This window comes from Protopterus annectens, chromosome 1.part2, assembly GCF_019279795.1.
Source record: "Protopterus annectens isolate FY-2018-M chromosome 1.part2, PAN1.0, whole genome shotgun sequence".
Taxonomy (NCBI): Eukaryota; Metazoa; Chordata; order Ceratodontiformes; family Protopteridae; genus Protopterus; species Protopterus annectens.
The window spans coordinates 273,232,067-273,251,854 of NC_056727.1; the positions used below are offsets into that span (position 1 = coordinate 273,232,067).

At 35.1% G+C, this 19,788-nt stretch overlaps 1 protein-coding gene across 2 annotated transcripts in view; it reads right to left on the minus strand.

Moving 5' to 3' along the window:
• Nucleotides 1-19,788, minus strand: part of PCSK2 (proprotein convertase subtilisin/kexin type 2) — a 2,031,987-nt gene that overhangs the window by 927,944 nt on the left and 1,084,255 nt on the right. The window lies entirely within an intron of this gene.

Consider the following 19,788-nt stretch of genomic DNA (forward strand, 5'->3'; position numbering starts at 1 on the left):
GGTTTCTTGTAACACCTGTCTATATGTTCCTCTGTCCTGGGTATTCCCCAGTGGGGGGGGGGGGGTGGACAGTTTCAGGGAAGGCGATTATACATGAAGCCTCAGCATTGTTTTTTTTTTTTTTTTGTTTGTTTTTTTTTCCCTTGTTGGCATCTCTACAAGGAGTGCATATTTTAATTAGCCCTAACTTCTCCTGTAAGCAAGACTGAAAGACCTAAATAAGGCACAGGGGGTCAGGGGCCACTGTACTCTCCCTATTGTGGGTCCCTGAGTCTGTGCATCTTTACTTTTATAAATGTTGCTTCTGTACATTTATTAAGACCAAATGTCATTGTAATATCATCTGAGAAAGTCTGCAAAAAAATCACTGTGATGTATTTAAACCACTTTCTAGGAGTTAAACTAACCATAGTCTAATCTAGTCAGTAAACAGATTAATGGATTAAGGGTAAGACGAAACAATAGTGACAACTAATAATGTTGCTGGAATATCCCCCTTTGAACTTTGTATCCCTGGGATAATAATTTGCCCTTTGTCATTGTTCAGCTGCAATATATTCTGCCAAGGTTTCATAGTCACTGCAATGTAATTGATCGGTGTAAGATGTATTTTATACTTTTGTAAGCATTCTATTATCCATGAATGTGAGATATGTTAAATGTTTTTTTGTAATCTATCCATGCCACACTTTGATCCCCCCCTTTTATCAACTCTCTATTATTTCTTTGTTTAACAATAGATGGCCCTTTGTTCCCTATGACTTTCTATTATTATCCTTTTGTTCTACTGCCATGATTCTTTATTTTTCTTCTTCTTCTACTAGATGGCTATAAAGACTGTCTGCATCAGTTCAAATGAATAATTAACAAAATATCAGAAGGCAGGTTATTGGTTTATATTTCTTAGGATGGTTTGCAAGATTACGGTTAGTGCTGAGTATAATTTTTCCTGCTGTTAACCAGGTTGGTATTGATAAAGGATGTTTATATATGCAATTCTTATTCAGAGCTAACTCGTTGTGCTGGATCTTAATACCTTTAGACAGGAAGTAGGTACTGCATCAGGGTATGGGGTTTTCTATTTCGGAGCATTTCTTAATTTTGCCTCTTTTTATCTGGCTGTTACTTTATCCCATTCCTTGTGTTCTACATCAGCGCGCCTTACTGTTTCTTTTATTTTTTCTATCCATTCAACATCTTTGTAATGTTTCACAGAGCCTTCATAAATATTATTTTCAAAATGACCTCAGTCATATCCGAAAATGAAATGATTAATGAAAGAACTTGAGGTGGAGTGAATGGAAAAGCGTAAGTAATAAACAGTAAAATACATCAAGATATTTGAGCCTGATTTCTGGTGTTGTTAGTCTATTTTCATTAATTTTACAAACTTTTACATTGTAATTTTGTAAAGATTGAGTCTCATCTACAAATATTATATACATATGTTATTAGTATTATGCAAATATAAATATATACGTTATTTTAGTTTTATTGTAATAATTACTTCAAATGATTTTTCATGTTATATAGTGCTTTGAAACTGCTAGAGAACAATTAATGAATAGTTATATGTATTGTGATAAGTTAAGTAGTCAATGCACTAATGTTAATAATAATACAATAAGAATATATAGATGTTATATCTTTATACACTGGTTCACCAAAGTCAACATATATACATTAACAATATCCTTGGGATCAAATGGATGTTAGATTACTTTTTCATGGATTGATGTTTTAGTAGAACTATAGCTTTAGTTATTTGATTATTATGCTAGAACACATTTTAAACTGTTGTTCGACATTTACTGTTTATACCATACTAAGGTGAATATAACAAACTGTATATAAAATTTAAATGCACTAAAGCTAGATGATTAGGGGAAATATTTCTCCCTTTTTCTTCTTTCCCTTTTTTCTCTTCTCATTATAAAACATGATTTATTCGTTACATTTTTTGCATTTAGATTAAAATTGTCTAGTTCAATACTTGTATTAATAATTCTGCTTTTTCTATAGCAAGGTTCCAAATGAATAACTGTAGTTATATCTTACTATTACCTAGGCAGTTCCAATGAAATGTACTTAATGTACAGACATTTTATCAATGTTTTATTTTGTTATTACAGTTCCTGTGTTCTAATATTTTACTAATATGGTGTTTTCATCTGAAGCCATATTAATTCTTACCTAAATATATATATCTTATTAGACAGTTGCTGATTGGAGATTGCTATTGGTTAGAAGGTTAATTTGAGTGATAGTATGTCACTCAAATTTGGAGTTTTATACTCCAGGTGGATTCTAAGGGGTTATAATGTTTAGGATTGTTACTATCAGCATTTTATAACATTTATTCTTTTGACATTCTCAACCACAGATATAAAAACAAATAATATTTTGCTTTCATCTTTATTAGACTTTAAACACAATAAATCATGCAGTATTCCTACATTTATTAATAATAAACTAAAATGGTCAATCATTTTTTTATACCTTCCATATTCCTTTAAATGAATTCACTAAGAGGTATTTCTCTAAACATTAATGGACTAAACAATCCTAGAAAGAGGGGTAACTTATTTAAATTCATCAAACTACATAAATCTCAATTAATATTCCTACAAGAAACACACTTAATAAATGAGGATGTAGTCAGACTAAATAATAAATCATACAAAGTACTAGTAAGTTCAGAACACACTCACAAAAAAAAAGGAGCTGCAATTTTATAGAACAATTCTTTACCAAGCCCAAAAATAACTGACACATTTAGAGATGATAAATGAATGTTTTGTCTTGTTTCAATTGAATTAAATAAGAAGATTTTTACCTTAGTAACTATATATTGGATCCCAGGAGTAGGAACCAACACTGTGAAACAGCATCTAGACCTCATTATACAACTATCTAAAGGGAATATAATACTGGCAGGAGATTATAACTATATTCTTGATACCAAAGATTCAACTTCACGCAATAAAAGAAAAATCTCACCATCAGCCAAAAAATTAAAGGAATTCTCAGATATATATTTATTGAAAGATATAAGTAATTTCCCTAATCCTAGTTCCTTATTATAAACTTTTTTTCCCATAGACATAATACATTTTCTAGGGTTGATAGAGTTTTTTTCTCTAATAATTTAATAGATTCCTTAATAGATACTAAAGTAATTAAATGTCCATTATCAGATCATAATCCATTCTATTTGAAATTATAGTTAACAGTAATTACAATACACAAACAAGAAGAATACCTGCTTATATTCAAAGTTAAAGGAATTTAAAGAATGTATAGATTTAGAAACTCAGAACTTTATAGACACTAATAGTACTAATGAAAGCAGTGAAATCTATATATGGGATGCCCTTAAGGCTTATCTCTATGGAAGAATTTTTAATTGGTTTTATAAAAAAAAAGAAAAGTTGGGATGAACAACTACTTGACATACAAAATAAATTAGACATCTTAAAACAGAATCAAGAGAGAAATATTGATATCAATGGAAAAAAAGAAGGAAATAAACTTAATAAACAATAAGTATCTAGAGATATTAAACCATAAAACCAAGACTGCTTTAGAAAAATTTAAATGTATACAATTTTCCACTAATCCATGATCACTAAACATGTTAGCTAACAAAACTAAAAGACTATCCAAACTTAATCATATAAATGAAATATATTCACCTAAGAAAAAAAGGACGGTCTCAGATATACAAAATATATTGACTGAATTTAGACAATTTTTCATTAATATAAATCAGCATACCAAGACAATTGATTCTAATGAAGAAATCAAAACCTTTATCAATAAATACATTCATAATAGACTTTCAAATGAACAAACTAATATTATAGACAAGCCCACTACTTTATAGAAATTGAAACACAAATTGCTAAATTAAAATTAAATAAGGCACCAGGAAATGATGGCATTATTTCAGAAATCTATAAGATCTTGCCTTCAAATTCCCTAGAATTATTACATAAGGTAGACAGTATTGCTCATAATGGAAATATAATATCACCCTCATGTAAGTACAATTTTATCACCCCCCACCCTGAAATCCAATAAAGATCCCATTCATTGCTCATCATATAGGCCAATTTCTCTGTTAAATGTTGATTATAAAATGTTTATGTCATTATTTGCAGATAGGCTTAAAATATTTTTACCATCCCTATTGAAGATGATCAAAATGGTTTCATTATTAATAGAAATTCTTTGATAACATTAAAAGAACCCTATCTTTAATAGAATCAGTTAAACTTTTAAATAAAAATCTAACATTAATCAGCTTAGATATAAATTGTGCATTTGATTCAGTTAATTGGGACTACTTATTTATTTTATTAAAAAGATTAAACTTTTTGAATAATTTTATTAATTTAATAACCCAATTATATCAAGGTAGCCGAGCATACATTAACATAGGAACAAATATTTCTCAAAATATCCCCATTATTAAAGGTACCAAACATGGTTGTCCATTATCTTCCTTATTTACATTAATTATGGAGCCCTGGGCCAATTTTATAAGAAATAATGTGGAAATTGAAGGATACAAGATAACCTCAAATGACTCGTCCAAAATACAAATGTTTGCTGATGATATTCTAGTCACATTAGAAGGAAATAAATCCATCAGAGCATTATTCTCAGATATGGAGTATTTAAAAAAAAAACAGGGTTACTCTTTAATAATAACAAAACACAAATGCTAATAATTGGCCCTTAGAAATTTGATTTACAGGATGATTATAAAAATGCTTAAGACAATCGGATGAAATATGTTATTTGGGTATTGTAATTACTAAAATATTAAAAATATTGTTCAAGTAAACTATAACAAAAGTCTAAAGGTATTCAAAAACCTTACTCAAAAATGGAATAAGATCCCATTCTCAATGGATGAGAAACTTTTAATAATTAAGATGATCTTTCTACCCAAAATTTTGTATATTATTCAATCAATCTCCTTACCCCCTCCTACTTATATTATTAAAAAATTAAATTCTGTGATGCATAAATTTTTATGGTACCCGACCAAACCCTGAATAGCTTGGTCCACTCATGTGAAAAATTGAAATAATGGAGGTATAGCTATCCTGAATTTAGAAATGTATGCAATCTCATCAATGGTTAAAACTATTTCTCTCCTTATAGATCCACAATATTCAGCCAAATGGAAAAAAATTCTAGAAATGTTAGTTTGTAAAGCAATAAATAACAACAGATCCCAAACAATAGACCTGTTAAATAATACTTTCATATGTGTTTTTAAAAGAATACATTACTTTTAATAATACTCAGAATTTTAAATCAAATTATATAACTCTTTTATTGAAATCTTTCAGAACAGCAGATAGCATTGTCACCTCACAGCAAGAGGTTCTCCTGTCCAATCCTCGGCTGGGGTGTCTTCTGTGTGGAATCTGTATGTCCTCCCTGTGGTTGGCTGGGTTTCCTCCGGGTGCTCTGGTTTCCTCCCACATCCCAAAGACATGCTATAGGTGGATTGGACACTCTAAATTGGCCCTAGGCATGAGTGTATGCATGTGTGTGCCTTCCATGGAAGGTTGGACGCTGGGCTGGCAACTCGACACCATAAAAATTCTACTGCCAATCATGAGTGGACAGGTGATCTGCTGTGGTGACCCCTAACCGGGAAAAGCCAAAAGAAGAAGAAGAAGATTGAAATCTTTCAGAAATGTAGTGTTTAAATTTAATAATTTTAAAGATTGGTTATTTCTGTTATTTCCAATAGCCTATACACACAGTGTTATATTTTATTCTGATTATACAAAAATGTGTTCAATTAAAGAAAAAAAAAATATTTTGGTTTCAAATGATGTCAAATAATGACTTAAAATCTATTAACATACTTAAAAATGAATATGAAGATGTCTCACTTTCTTGGTTGGACTTACATGAAGCAAGGAAATATATTTTAAATAAGTTTGATACTATGTCTTTTACAACCAAGAATTCAATACCTAAGATTATTCAATATATGGTTTTATCTATACAACATAAATCTCCTATGAAAAACATATTATCTCACATATATAAACTAATTAAACTTGACTTGGACGATGTTTCAGATACCAACTGAAACTACTTTACTTTTGTTAATAATCATTATCCTACAGAAATTGATAAAATAAACATATTACAATCAGCTAGTCATCATTGAAATGGAAACTTTTTACTTGGAGATATTTACACAGATCTTTTATTACCCCATTTTCTCTTAGTAAATTTAACAAAAGTAATGTCAATTGTTGGAGGTGTAATAAAGAAGTAAATGCAGAATGGGCTCACATGGTATATGATTATGTAATTTTAAATGAATTTTGGAAAATATTAATTCCTTTTTGCATGCTATTTTCATAGATAATTTTACTCTCACTAAGTCACTTGTTATTTTCAATACTCCAGTACCTAATTGTATAAGCAAAGCTAATCAATCTTTAGTCTGGACTATATTATCAGTTGCCAGAAAAATAATTACAAGAAAGTGGAAATCCAGTACTACTCCCTCAATTCAAGAATTCAAAACTTTACTTCTGGAAGTCTGTAATTTGGAATATTTAACTATCAAATCAAGATCTCCTCGGAATACTGTTAAATGCAATATATGGAAAAAAGTCTATAATTTATTACAAAAGTAATTATTTAATCAATTTATAATTGTTGAGAACGTCTTTGTATATAGTTTATTTATGTTTGTTGTATCATTATTTGACTATCTATTTGAAAATTGTTCATAGGTACATAGGTTCATAGGTAGGTACTAGGCTATCGGCCCAAGGGCCTACACAAGCCTAGCAAACAAGGTTCCCTGGCTTACACCACCCAAGTAAGTTATTTTCCTGTGCCACTGATGAGCAGACACACAGAAGTGATCCCCGTGGTGTATTTCATATTTCCCATCCACTCATCAAGATTTTTCTTGAAGAGTGCTAATGAAGAACTTTGCTTGACATAGATGGGTAGCCTGTTCCAGAGTATGGGAAGTCTCTGGGATAGGAATCTATCCCTCCAGCATGTCCTGTTTATTGTGGTGACAAGGTTTAGGTCCCTAGAGCGTGTAACTCTGAGGGATTGGGATTTCTTTAGGTGTAGCATGTCCAACAGCTCTGGGTTTGACATAGCTTTATATGTTAGGCAGAGATCACCTCTGAGTAGGCGATATGCTACGGAGTAAAGCTGGAGTTTTTTGAGGCGGTCGGTGTAGGGCATTTGTTTGAGTCCAGTAATCCTCTTTGTGAGGTACTTCTGTGGCCTTTCCAGCTGCTGCAGATGTCTTGTGAGGTACATTCCAAAAGGGGCATTGTACTCTATAATGGGTCTAATGAATGATGAGTAGAGGCTAACGATGACCTATTTTTTCCTGGATGAGAACCATTTTATGATGAGGTGTGCCACGTAGAAGGACTTCCTGACTAGTGTAGTGATGTGACTATCAAAGGAGAGACTACTGTCCACCTGGGTCCCAAGGTCTCTTATCACGCATTCAGTGTTAAGTAGATTGCTGCCTATGTGGTAGTTCATGGGTACAGAGTTTGTACCAAAGGGGATGACACTGCACTTTTTGGCATTGAGCTTGAGGCCATGGCTCTGACACAAGGCATCTGTCTCAGAGAGGCCCTTCTGTAGGATGTTCACATCATTTGGGGACTTGACTATGGCTCCTAGTTTGCAGTCATCTGTGAACTTCGTTAGCCAGAGGCCTTCTGTGATAGCCTGTACTTCAGAAAAGTATATACCAAACAGGAGCGGTCCCAGGACGGAACCCTGTGGTACTCCACTTGTCACTGGTTTGAGGTCAGATTTGGAGTCTGCAACTTTTACAGTGTGGGTTCTGTCAGTGAGCCAGTTGGCAACCCATCTTGTGATGTAGGGATTTATGCCTAGTTTATTGAGTTTAGCTATAATTCCAGAATGGGGGATGGTGTCGAAAGCCTTGGCGAGGTCAAGATAGGCTGTGTGAACCACTTTATCCTCATCTACGGCTTTGGTGACTGCCTCAAAGAAGTCGATCAGGTTCAGGAGGCATGATCTGCCTTTCACAAACCTGAACTGGGTGGGATCCAGAGTTTGGAGGTTACCAATGTCTTTGTTTATGAGTTCCATGATGATACGTTCCATGGCTTTGCAGACCAGGCTCATCAGGCTAATAGGTCTATAGTTCCCGGGATCAGTGGTGGCTCCCCTTTGTGCAGTGGGTCAACTGTTGCTGTGCGCCATTCAGTGGGCACAAAGCCTGATGCGAGGCTATTATTGAACATGGTGCTTAAGTGGGGAGCCAGTTCATTCTGAAGTTCGTGTAAAACGCAGCCTGGGATGTTTTCCGGTCCCATGGATGCTGTGTTTCTGGCTTTAGATAGTGCAGCATTCACCTGAGTAGTTGTGATTACAGGGACTCTGCATTCTTCCTTTATAGATATGGGCCCTTTAGGGGGTGAGGGGGGGGGTAAAGTTAGCACTGAACCTATCTGCCAGGATGTTGGCAATATCAGTTGGTTCTGTAATCTTCATGCCTTTGTGCTGTAACTCAGAGCAGATCTGGGTGTTGCCATTGAGATTCTTGACATAGCTATATAATGCTTTGTGGTTGTCCTTGGAATTAGTGGCAATTTTATTTTCGTAGCTAGCTTTGGAGGATCTTATAAGGGATCTCAGCTTCTTACTGAGGCTGACCAGGGAGCTCCTCTACTCATGGGATTTTACTCTCTTTTGCAACAGTTTCTTCCTTCTGTTGTACAGTTTGTTTATGGCAGGGGACCACCAGATTGGCTTCCTTTTTTTGGAGGATAGCGTCTTGGTTCTGTTTGGGATAGCAGATCCATGCACTCATGTAGGTGCTTATAGAGCGCATTTGTGTAGGATTCAGCAGTGGTAACTGTATTGTCCATCTGCATGGGTGTCATGAAGTTCACTACTTCTATCTTAAGAAGCGTGAAGTTGGCTTTGGAGAAATTTCTTACTGTGATTTCCTTAATGGAGGTGGGATGTGGATATCAAGGGTGATTAGCTTATGGTTGGATCGGACCAACGAGGAGCTGACTTCAGGTGTGGAACACCGGTCACTCATGTTGGTAATGACTAGGTCTAGGATATTGTTGCCTCTGGTGGGGGTGTGGATAAGTTGATCTTGGGCATTGGAGTTTATGAATTCCAGAAAGCGTTGCACTAAGGAGATAGTATATGAGTAGTTTTCCCAGTTAATGGTGGGGTAGTTGAAGTCGCCCATTATTAGGGTGTTTGGTTGAACCCTAATATTTTCCAGTACATCAAGAAAAGAGGAGTGGGAATCCTGGGGCATGGTGGGGGATCTGTTGCAAGCTACAATTTGGACTGCAGTTTTGCCAATAGTTAGTTGCACTTGGATAACCTTGGATAACCTCGGATGCATTATGCTGAGCAACTAGCCTGGAGGTGTGGATATCCTTAATGAATATGGACACACCCCCACCTTTGGTGATTCGGTCCAGGTCAGATGGCCGAAAAGTGTGGTATGAGTTATAGCCTGGTAGTGCAGGGGTGCTCTCTGGAGTCTTGAACCAGGTCTCAGTCACTGCACAGATATCGATGTTCTCCACTTTAAGGAGTGCCTCGAGTGAGTGCATTTTGAAATTTAGACTTCTAGCATTGAGTAGCATTACCCTCAGTTTTTGCTTGCCTGTTCCTGTTATGGTGGTGAATTTGTTACTTGAACCCTACCTAAAAAAGGCACTATAGGGGCAGCAAGAGCCTTAGCCAGTATCCAGAGTCCTAGGGGCGACAGGTACAGGCCATCTGTGGCAAAGCATTGTGGTCTGTCAACCATGTCATCCCAAGCAGACAGATACTGGATCCCCTTTGAATGACACCAGAAGCTTAGCTAATTGTTGAAATCAATCATTTTGTCCTTGTACTGTGGTATCATTCTGAGCGATGGCAGAATGCTACTCAGGGCTAGGGTCATACCTGCCTGGGCTACAAGATCACAGAGCTCTTGCATGTCTCTTTTCCTGTAGTCCAGGGAGGTATGTCTCAGGTCATTCACACCAACATGGACAATGACAGAGTCATATTTGTACTTGTTGTGGAGTGACCTGAGTGCATGGGTTATGTGGCTGACAGTAACCTTCTCCTTGTTTAGCTTGGTGAGTGGGACATCAGTGTGCCTGACTATAGAGTCACCTATGACTAGTGTGTTGGGTATGTTGTTTTGCCTTATTGGCTGTGTTTGAGTGGCACACTGAATCTGTGGGCTATGTGTGATTTGGGTTGTGTTGGGGGATGGAGGTTGCTTGTGTTTCTGCTTTGGAGGTCTCTGTTGCTTAGGCAGATTATTATTGAGAGCCTCCACGAATGTTTTTGAGTTTCTATGTGTGGATTTTGGTGGTGTAGACATAGTGAGACTATGTGATGAGTGTGGTGTGGTGCAAATATTTACCTTCTCCTCATGACTGTCAGGTTCAGTCTTGGTTGGTGAGAGCTTTACCACCAGTTTGGCTAGATAAGTGCATCTCTCACAGGTTGTAGTGTTGGGGGGTAGGAGGAGAGGGTTGTCTGTGTACATGAGGCAATTTCTACATTGCCTCAAGATGCCCAGATTCATCAAATAGACAGGGGAGAACACTGGGAGCTGACCCTTGGACATGCCTGAATAAAAAACTATGTTCCTCTAGATAAGTGAGGAAAGTGAGTACAAGAGCTGTTTTTCTCAATGCCAGTAAGTAAGTACAAAAACTGTTTTCCTTTACATATTTATTTTTCAATTTTAATTATAATAATACCAGAAAAAAAAAAAAAAAAGAAAGAAATAAAAAGTTCACTGCCAGCAAACTGAATAAATGCTCCGTTGCTGAAAATATAATATATAACGTAACAAATATAAAAGAAACGGAGTGAAACAGGTAGTCTTCTCAGATTAAAACAAGGATAAATATTTATTTGTGGGTGATAAGCGCTTTCGCTTAGGAGCTTCTTCAGGTCAATATAACATCCATGCTAAAACTCAACAGTTTATATACTTATTTAAAAATCTCAGACCAATCAGATAACTAGACCAATTGATACATTTAAAGGTACATTATGTTATTTAAATACAAGATACATACTCAAATTCATTTATGCAACAACATCTAACCCTATAGAGCAAATACTAAAAACTGTTTACATAAAACCTCAATAAATTGCATATATACCTTAAAATATATCAGGATATCTGCTCTAAAAACCCATACTTTTCATATAATATAAAAATAACAGTTCATCAATATGCTCTTAAAATACATTTTATATCATACATAAATAAACTTAATAAAGTCTCAAAAAATAATAAAACATGATCCTAGAGACTTTAACGCCTACATATCATTCTAATCTAGGGCCTCGAATTATACTCATAGGCAAGTGAAGGATCTATGAACTACATACATTTTATTTGATGTTCCTACGTTTTTTCAATAAGGTCTTGATGGATGCCCTTTCATTTAGACCCTTGCCTCTATCCGCTCTCAATATACTAATCCAGTTGTTCTCCCTATACTCCATGTGATTCCTAATGTCTACCTCACATATATTAGGGGGAATAACTTCTAAAGCTCTAAATGTAAAGCGGTGTGTATCACCACAGCGCATAGTATGTTTGGCTAAAGCATTGTGCTCCAGGTTTTTTCTAATGCGATAAATATGTTCATGTATTCGATCCTTGAATAACCTATTCGTTTTGCCAACATAAAATGAATAACAGGTCTGGCATATGGCTAGATATACAAGATTAGATGTTCTACAATTGGCTATTGCTGATATTATGAACTCCTTCTGTAAATCAGGGTGAAGGAAGTATCTCGAGGTATCTATATATGTGCAAAGGTTACAGTTCCCACATGGTCTAGTACATCCATCATTTGAAAAATCCTTTTTGTTATGTGGATAGCATAGCAGTCTCTTCACATTTTTCTTATTTCTATATAGGAACCGTGGTTGTTCACCAACTATCCATTTAATATCCTCATCTACTTGCAAGATGGACCAGTTCTTACAAATTATATACCTAATTTCTCTATTATCAGAAGTATAAAATGCTGGAACTTTGACCACAGAGTGTGTAGCTAAAGTGTTCCTTTGTCTATTAAGTATAACAGGACCAAAATAGGGTGCTGCTATGTCATTACGTAAAGTGGAAACATTCATCTGATGCTAACATATTTCATGTTCCCTATAACCTCTACTTAAAAATTTCTCTTTCAAATGATTCAATTCTTCAGAAAAAACATAATCTGAGGGATTCAATCTTGAAGCCCTCATACCTTGGCCCTTAATGATGTTTTTGAACAGATATGTTGGGTGCGTAGTAGATCTCAGCAATAGAGAATTACAATAATATGGCTTCCGATATACTCCTGTATTAATCAGACCATTTGGTAGCTTCTCTATAGATAAGTCTAGATAGTTTATTCTGGAACTAGACCAGTCCATAGTGAATTTTAAATACTCTGTTAAGTTGTTCATCATATAAAGGAGCATGTCCAACTGATGGCCATTCCCATTCCATAGAATAAAGAGATCATCGACAAAACATCGACAAATGACAACATGTCTCTTAAAATCTTCAACTAAAAAGAGACTGGTCTCCTCCCAGTGTGCCAAAAACATGTTGGCATAACTGTTGGCACACGGGGTCCCCATGGCCACACCATCCTGTTGAATGAATGTTATATCATTAAATATAAACAAGTTGTTCTCCAGAACTAGTTCTAGAAAATGAGTGGCTAGTTCTATTTGAACGAGGGGGTATCCACTATGTTCCTTCTAATAGTCAGATATATACTGAAAACCTACTTTGTTCGGTATAATGGTAAAAAGTGATTGTACATCAAGTGTGACTAAAAGAAGATCTTGAATATTACTAACTTCTTTCAGGCAATCATAAAGTTCCATCAAGAACTGTTTGGAATCCTTAAGCACATATTTATTTTCATTTAAAATGGGTCTCAGATGTTTTTCAACATACACAGATAAGTACTCAGTAAGCCAACCACCTCCAGCCACTATTGGTCTCATTGGTGGATCAATGGTATTCCTATGAATCTTCGGAAGACCGTGTATTGTAGGTATAAGGGGGGTTCTTGACTGCCAAATATTCAAAAAGATCTTTGGTTATAATACCCCCTTTATATATATCTCAAAATGTATTAGTAACATGTTGTATAATGTCATGTGTTTCCTCTCTAGTAATAGTCTTATAGAACTTATCACTCAATAATTTCTCCATAGATCTAACATATTTTGAAGTATCCATAAATACTATTCGACTTCCCTTATCAGCAGGTCTAACTGTGATGGAATCATCTGACTGTAGGTGTTTTAAAAATATTCTTTCCCTAGGACTCAAATTATCACCTCTATTCTTCTTCTTATAGGTCTTAATGGTATCAAAATAGTTAAAATGTTCCTCCTCTGTGAGCTTCAAGTAAGCATCAACTAACAGATGGTTCAATGGAACAAAATGACTGAGACTTCTAAATTCTTGAGAATTATCTATATTTACAGTCCTAGTTTGACATTCATGATTTCCATACAATAATTTAAGCGTAACATTTCTACAAAAAACCTTAAGGTCCATAATAGTATCTGTTAAATTACTACTACAGTTAGGGATAAAATGTAACCCTTTAGACAATAAACTCTCTTCATCTAAAGAGAGTGGATGAGAAGAGATGTTAGCGACTCATTCCTTTCCCCCACATTTTTTGATGGTCTGATGGGGCATAAATTTGCCCGAGTGTTTCATTTTCTGATGGCCACGACTCATAGAGTGTGTCCTTTTTATTCCTTTGTCTGTTCGAACAGGAAGGGGAAAAGGAACACCTTCACCTATACTTTCAAAACACTCTACAGGCTTATCAGTCTTGTTGATGAATGTCTTAGGTCTAACCACTAACTGTGGTGTCTGTGTTGTGGGTGGAGGCCTTATACCCCGGATCTCTGGATATAAATTCCGCTCTTGCTGAACTGAGGCTCCATTTATATCGTGACCCTGGGCAACCTCAGAATTCTCAGTGTTGAAGTGTGTACCAGGGTCTAATAAGACTTCATCCATCAGTCTCACAACATCCTGTCCATCATTCTGTCTCTCATTCACATGCATGCTGACATTCATATTGCTCATATTTGAATTTACATTCCTTATTTCATTCATATTTACAATGCTACTTGTATCAGAGTTAATGACAACATCAGCTCTATCACTATTTTCTTCAACACGGTCCCTAGATGGACCTACCCCTTGGTCAATAGTCATATTTTGTCCATGCCTGGGCCACATAGAAGTTTTTCCCCCTAATATACGTGAGGGAGACATTAGGAATCACATGGAGTATAGGGAGAACAACTGGATTATTATATTGGGAGTGGATAGAGGCAAGGGTCTAAATGAAAGGGCATCCATCAAGCCATTATTGAAAAAATGTAGGAACATCAAATAAAATGTATGTAGTTCATAGATCATTCACTTGCCTATGAGTATAATTTGAGCCCCTAAATTAGAACTATATGTAGGCGATAAAGTCTCTAGGATCATGTTTTATTATTTTTTGAGACTTTATTAAGTTTATTTATGCATGATATAAAATGTATTTTTAGAGCATATTGATGAACTGTTATTTTTATATTATATGAAAAGTATGGGTTTTTAGAGCATATATCCTCATATATTTTAAGGTATATATGCAATTTATTGAGGTTTTAGGTAAACAGTTTTTATTTGCTCTATACGGTTAGATGTTGTTGCATAAATGAATTTGAGTATGTATCTTGTATTTGAATAACATAATGTACCTTTAAATGTATCAATTGGTCTAGTTATCTGATTGGCCTGAGATTTTTAAATAAGTATATAAACTGTTGAGTTTTAGCATGGATGTTATATTGACCTGAAGAAGCTCCTAAGCGAAAGCGCTTATCACCCACAAATAAATATTTATCCTTGTTTTAATCTGAGAAGACTACCTGTTTCACTCCGTTTCTTTTATATTTGTTACGTTATTTATTATATTTTCAGCAACTGAGCGTTTATTCAGTTGGCTGGCAGTGAACTTTTTATTTCTGGTATTTTTATTTATTTTTATTACTGCCACCTTCTGGAACAGGGATATGCAGACATCTGCTTCCATCGAGTTTGACTATAATCTAGAGAAGGGAGATAGGATGATTGAAGCATTACGAAAAATGTTTTTCCAATACCTTAATTGTACGAAGAGTGTATCCTGGCAGTTTGAATTGAACGCCTCCTCTGATGACATCGGTAATGCGACCAGGGATTTGGAATGACTACAACAATTGTTAGATGAACTGGAAAAGGATTTTCTCAAGTTGAAATGGCTACAAGCACAATGGCTACATTTTCAGTACTGTCTTGACAAGAAAATTGTTCCTAGAGGATTGCGAGTGTTCAATATGCACACTCAGGGAGCCCATTATCCAGAATTACTTGCTCGGTGGCAGCAGCTTAATTTGGAGGTAAGCAGTAAATATTTACAACTGCTTATTGAATTTTTTGAACCGAAAGAATCTATGCTTATGGAAGCAATAAAGTTGAAACAAAAATTCATTTTTGATAACTTTGTAGCCGCTACAGTAAATCCCTTGTTCAAAAGCCTCTTGGATGTTATAGCGTCATTCGAACGCAAACTTTTACATCAGAAGAAAAACAAAATAATAAGGGATACAAATGACTTTATGCTGGGCCACGTTTTTATATGGCCCTGGCATGGACAAAATATGACTACTGTCCAAGGAGTAGGTCCATCTAGGGACCGTGTTGAAGCAAATAGTGATAGAGCTGATGTTGTCATTAACTCTGATACAAGTAGAATTGTAAATATGAACGAAATAAGGAATGTAAATTCAAATATGAGCAATATGAATGTCAACATGCATGTGAATGAGAGACAGAATGATGGACAGGATGGTGTGAGATTGATGGATGAAGTCTTATTAGACCCTGGTACACACCTCAACACTGAGAATTCTGAGGCTGTCCAGGGTCATGATATAAATGGAGCCTCAGTTCAGCAAGAGGGGAATTTATATCCAGAGGTCTGGGTTATAAGGCCTTCACCCACAACACAGACACTACAGTTAGTGGTTAGACCTAAGATATTTAGCAACAAGACTGATAAGCCTGTAGAGTGTTTTGAAAGTATAGGTGAAGGTGTTCCTTTTCCCCTTCCTGTTCGAACAGACAAAGGAATAAGAAGGACACGCTCTATGAGTCGTGACCGTCAGAAAAGGAAACACTCGGGCGAATTTATGCCCCATCAGACCATCAAAAAAATGTGGGGGAAAGGAATGAGTCGCTAGTGTTTAACATCTCTTCTCATGCACTCTCTTTAGATGAAGAGAGTTTATTGTCTAAAGGGTTAAATTTTATCCCTAACTGTAGTAGCAATTTAACAGATACTATTATGGACCTTAAGGTCTTTTGTAGAAATGTTATGCTTAAATTATTGTATGGAAATCATGAATGTCAAACTAGGACTGTAAATATAGATAATTCTCAGGAATTTAGAAGTCTCAGTCATTTTGTACCATTGAACCATCCGTTAGTTGATGCTTACTTGAAGCTCACAGAGGAGGAACTTTTTAAGTATTTTGATACCATTAAGACCTATAAGAAGAAGAATAGAGGTGATAATTTGAGTCCTAGGGAAAGAACATTTTTAAAACACCTACAGTCAGATGATTCCATCACAGTTAGACATGCTGATAAGGGAGGTCGAATAGTAGTTATGGATACTTCAAAATATGTTAGATCTATGGAGAAATTATTGAGTGATAAGTTCTATAAGACTATTACTAGAGAGGAAACACATGACATTATACAACATGTTACTAATACATTATTAGATATATATAAAGGGGGTATTATAACCAAAGATCTTTTTGAATATTTGGCAGTCAAGAACCCCCTTATACCTACAATACCTGGTCTTCCGAAGATTCATAAGAATACCATTGATCCACCAATGAGACCAATAGTGGCTGGAGGTGGTTGGCTTACTGAGTACTTATCTGTGTATATTGAAAAACATCTGAGACCCATTTTAAATGAAAATAAATATGTGCTTAAGGATTCCAAACAGTTCTTGATGGAACTTTATGATTGCCTGAAAGAAGTTAGTAATATTCAAGATCTTCTTTTAGTCACACTTGATGTACAATCACTTTTTACCATTATACCGAACGAAGTAGGTGTTCAGTATATATCTGACTATTTGAAGGAACATAGTGGATACCCCCTCGTTCAAATATAACTAGTCACTCATTTTCTAGAACTAGTTCTGGAGAACAACTTGTTTATATTTAATGATATAACATTCATTCAACAGGATGGTGTGGCCATGGGGACCCTGTGTGCCAACAGTTATGCCAGCATGTTTTTGGCACACTGGGAGGAGACCAGTCTCTTTTTAGTTGAAGATTTTAAGAGACATGTTGTCTTTTATCGACGTTTTGTCGATGATCTCTTTATTCTATGGAATGGGAATGGCCATCTGTTGAACATGCTCCTTTATAAGATGAACAACTTAACCGAGTATTTAAAATTCACTATGGACTGGTCTAGTTCCAGAATAGACTATCTAGAATTATATATAGAGAAGCTACCGAATAGTCTGATTAATACAGGAGCATATCGGAAGCCATGTTATCGTAATTCTCTATTGCTGAGATCTAGTATGCACCCAACATATGTGTTCAAAAACATCATTAAGGGCCAAGGTATGAGGGCTTCAAGATTGAATCCCTCAGATGATGTTTTTTCTGAAGAATTGAATCATTTGAAAGAGAAAACTTTAAGTAGCGGTTATAGGGAACATGAAATATGTGAGCATCTGATGGATGTTCCCACTTTACGTAATGACATAGCAGCACCCTATTTTGGTCCTATTATACTTAATAGACAAAGGAACACTTTAGCTACACACTCTGTGGTCAAAGTTCCAGCATTTTATACTTCTGATAATAGAGAAATTAGGGATATAATTTGTAAGAATTGGTCCATCTTGCAAGTAGATGAGGATATTAAAAGGATAGTTGGTGAACAACCACTGGTCCTATATAGAAATAAGAAACATTTGAAGAGACTGCTATGCTATCCACATAACAAAAAGGATTATTCAAATGATGGATGTATTAGACCATGTGGGAACTGTAACTTTTGCACATATATAGATGCCTCTAGATACTTCCTTCACCCTGATTTACACAAGGAGTTCATATTATCAGCAATAGCCAATTGTAGAACATCTAATCTTGTATATCTAGCCGTATGCCAGACCTGTTATTCATTTTATGTTGGCAAAACAAATAGGTTATTCAAGAATCAAATACGTGAACATATTTATCACATTAGAAAAAACCTAGAGCACAATGCTTTAGCCAAACATACTATGCGCTGTGGTGATACACACTGCTTTACATTTAGAGCTTTAGAAGTTATTCCCCCCTAATATTCGTGAGGGAGACATTAGGAATCACACGGAGTATAGGGAGAACAACTGGATTATTATATTGAGAGCGGATAGAGGCAAGGGTCTAAATGAAAGGGCATCCATCAAGCCCTTATTGAAAAAATGTAGGAAAATGTAGGAAAAATGTAGGGAAATCAAATAGTATGTAGTTCATAGATCATTCACTTGCCTATGAGTATAATTTGAGCCCCTAGATTAGAACTATATGTAGGCATTAAAGTCTCTAGGATCATGTTTTATTATTTTTTGAGACTTTATTAAGTTTATTTATGCATGATATAAAATGTATTTTTAGAGCATATTGATGAACTGTTATTTTTATATTATATGAAAAGTATGGGTTTTAGAGCATATATCCTCATATATTTTAAAGTATATATGCAATTTATTGAGGTTTTATGTAAACAGTTTTTAGTATTTGCTCTATAGGTTTAGATGTTGTTGCATAAATGAATTTGAGTTTTTATCTTGTATTTGAATAACATAATGTACCTATAAATGTATCAATTGGTCTAGTTATCTGATTGGTCTGAGATTTTTAAATAAGTATATAAACTGTTGAGTTTTAGCATGGATGTTATATTGATCTGAAGAAGCTCCTAAGCGAAAGTGCTTATCACCCACAAATAAATATTTATCCTTGTTTTAATCTGAGAAGACTACCTGTTTCGCTCCGTTTCTTTTATATTTGTTATGTTTAATTATAATAAAACTGTTTTGAAAAAAAAATGACCTCAAGTCTTCTTTTTGGTGGTGTTGTTGCTGTGTCGTTGATAGCAGCAGAATGCCATTGCAGGAACCTACATGCACTACCTGCTATTTCTCTCATGCATGTTTTTGCAAGGCTTTTACAAAGGTGGGTGAGTCTGTGACTTTGCCTTACTATTTTGAATATTGGCTACATTGTTGTGCTACACTTACATAATTTTCTTCCTTTGTTTTTGTATCTCTCTGAAGTGCAGCAATCTGCCTGCTCTATCAATATCTCATTTCTTAGTTATTCATACCTAGTTTGTGTACCCATTTATTGTCTTTATGCAGTGCATGTTTTCCATCATATTGAAACACATCTTTGTGACTCACAGCCTATGGTTTTGAAGAAAATTGTACTGGATTTTTAAATAAAGACATGCATTTATTTTTAATAGAAGACCGATACACTTGTTTTGCTTATTTTCATTTAATCATCGTATTTGTGATTAATTTGGTAATGTGGGAAGTTTGTATTCCTTCATGCCATTCCTGC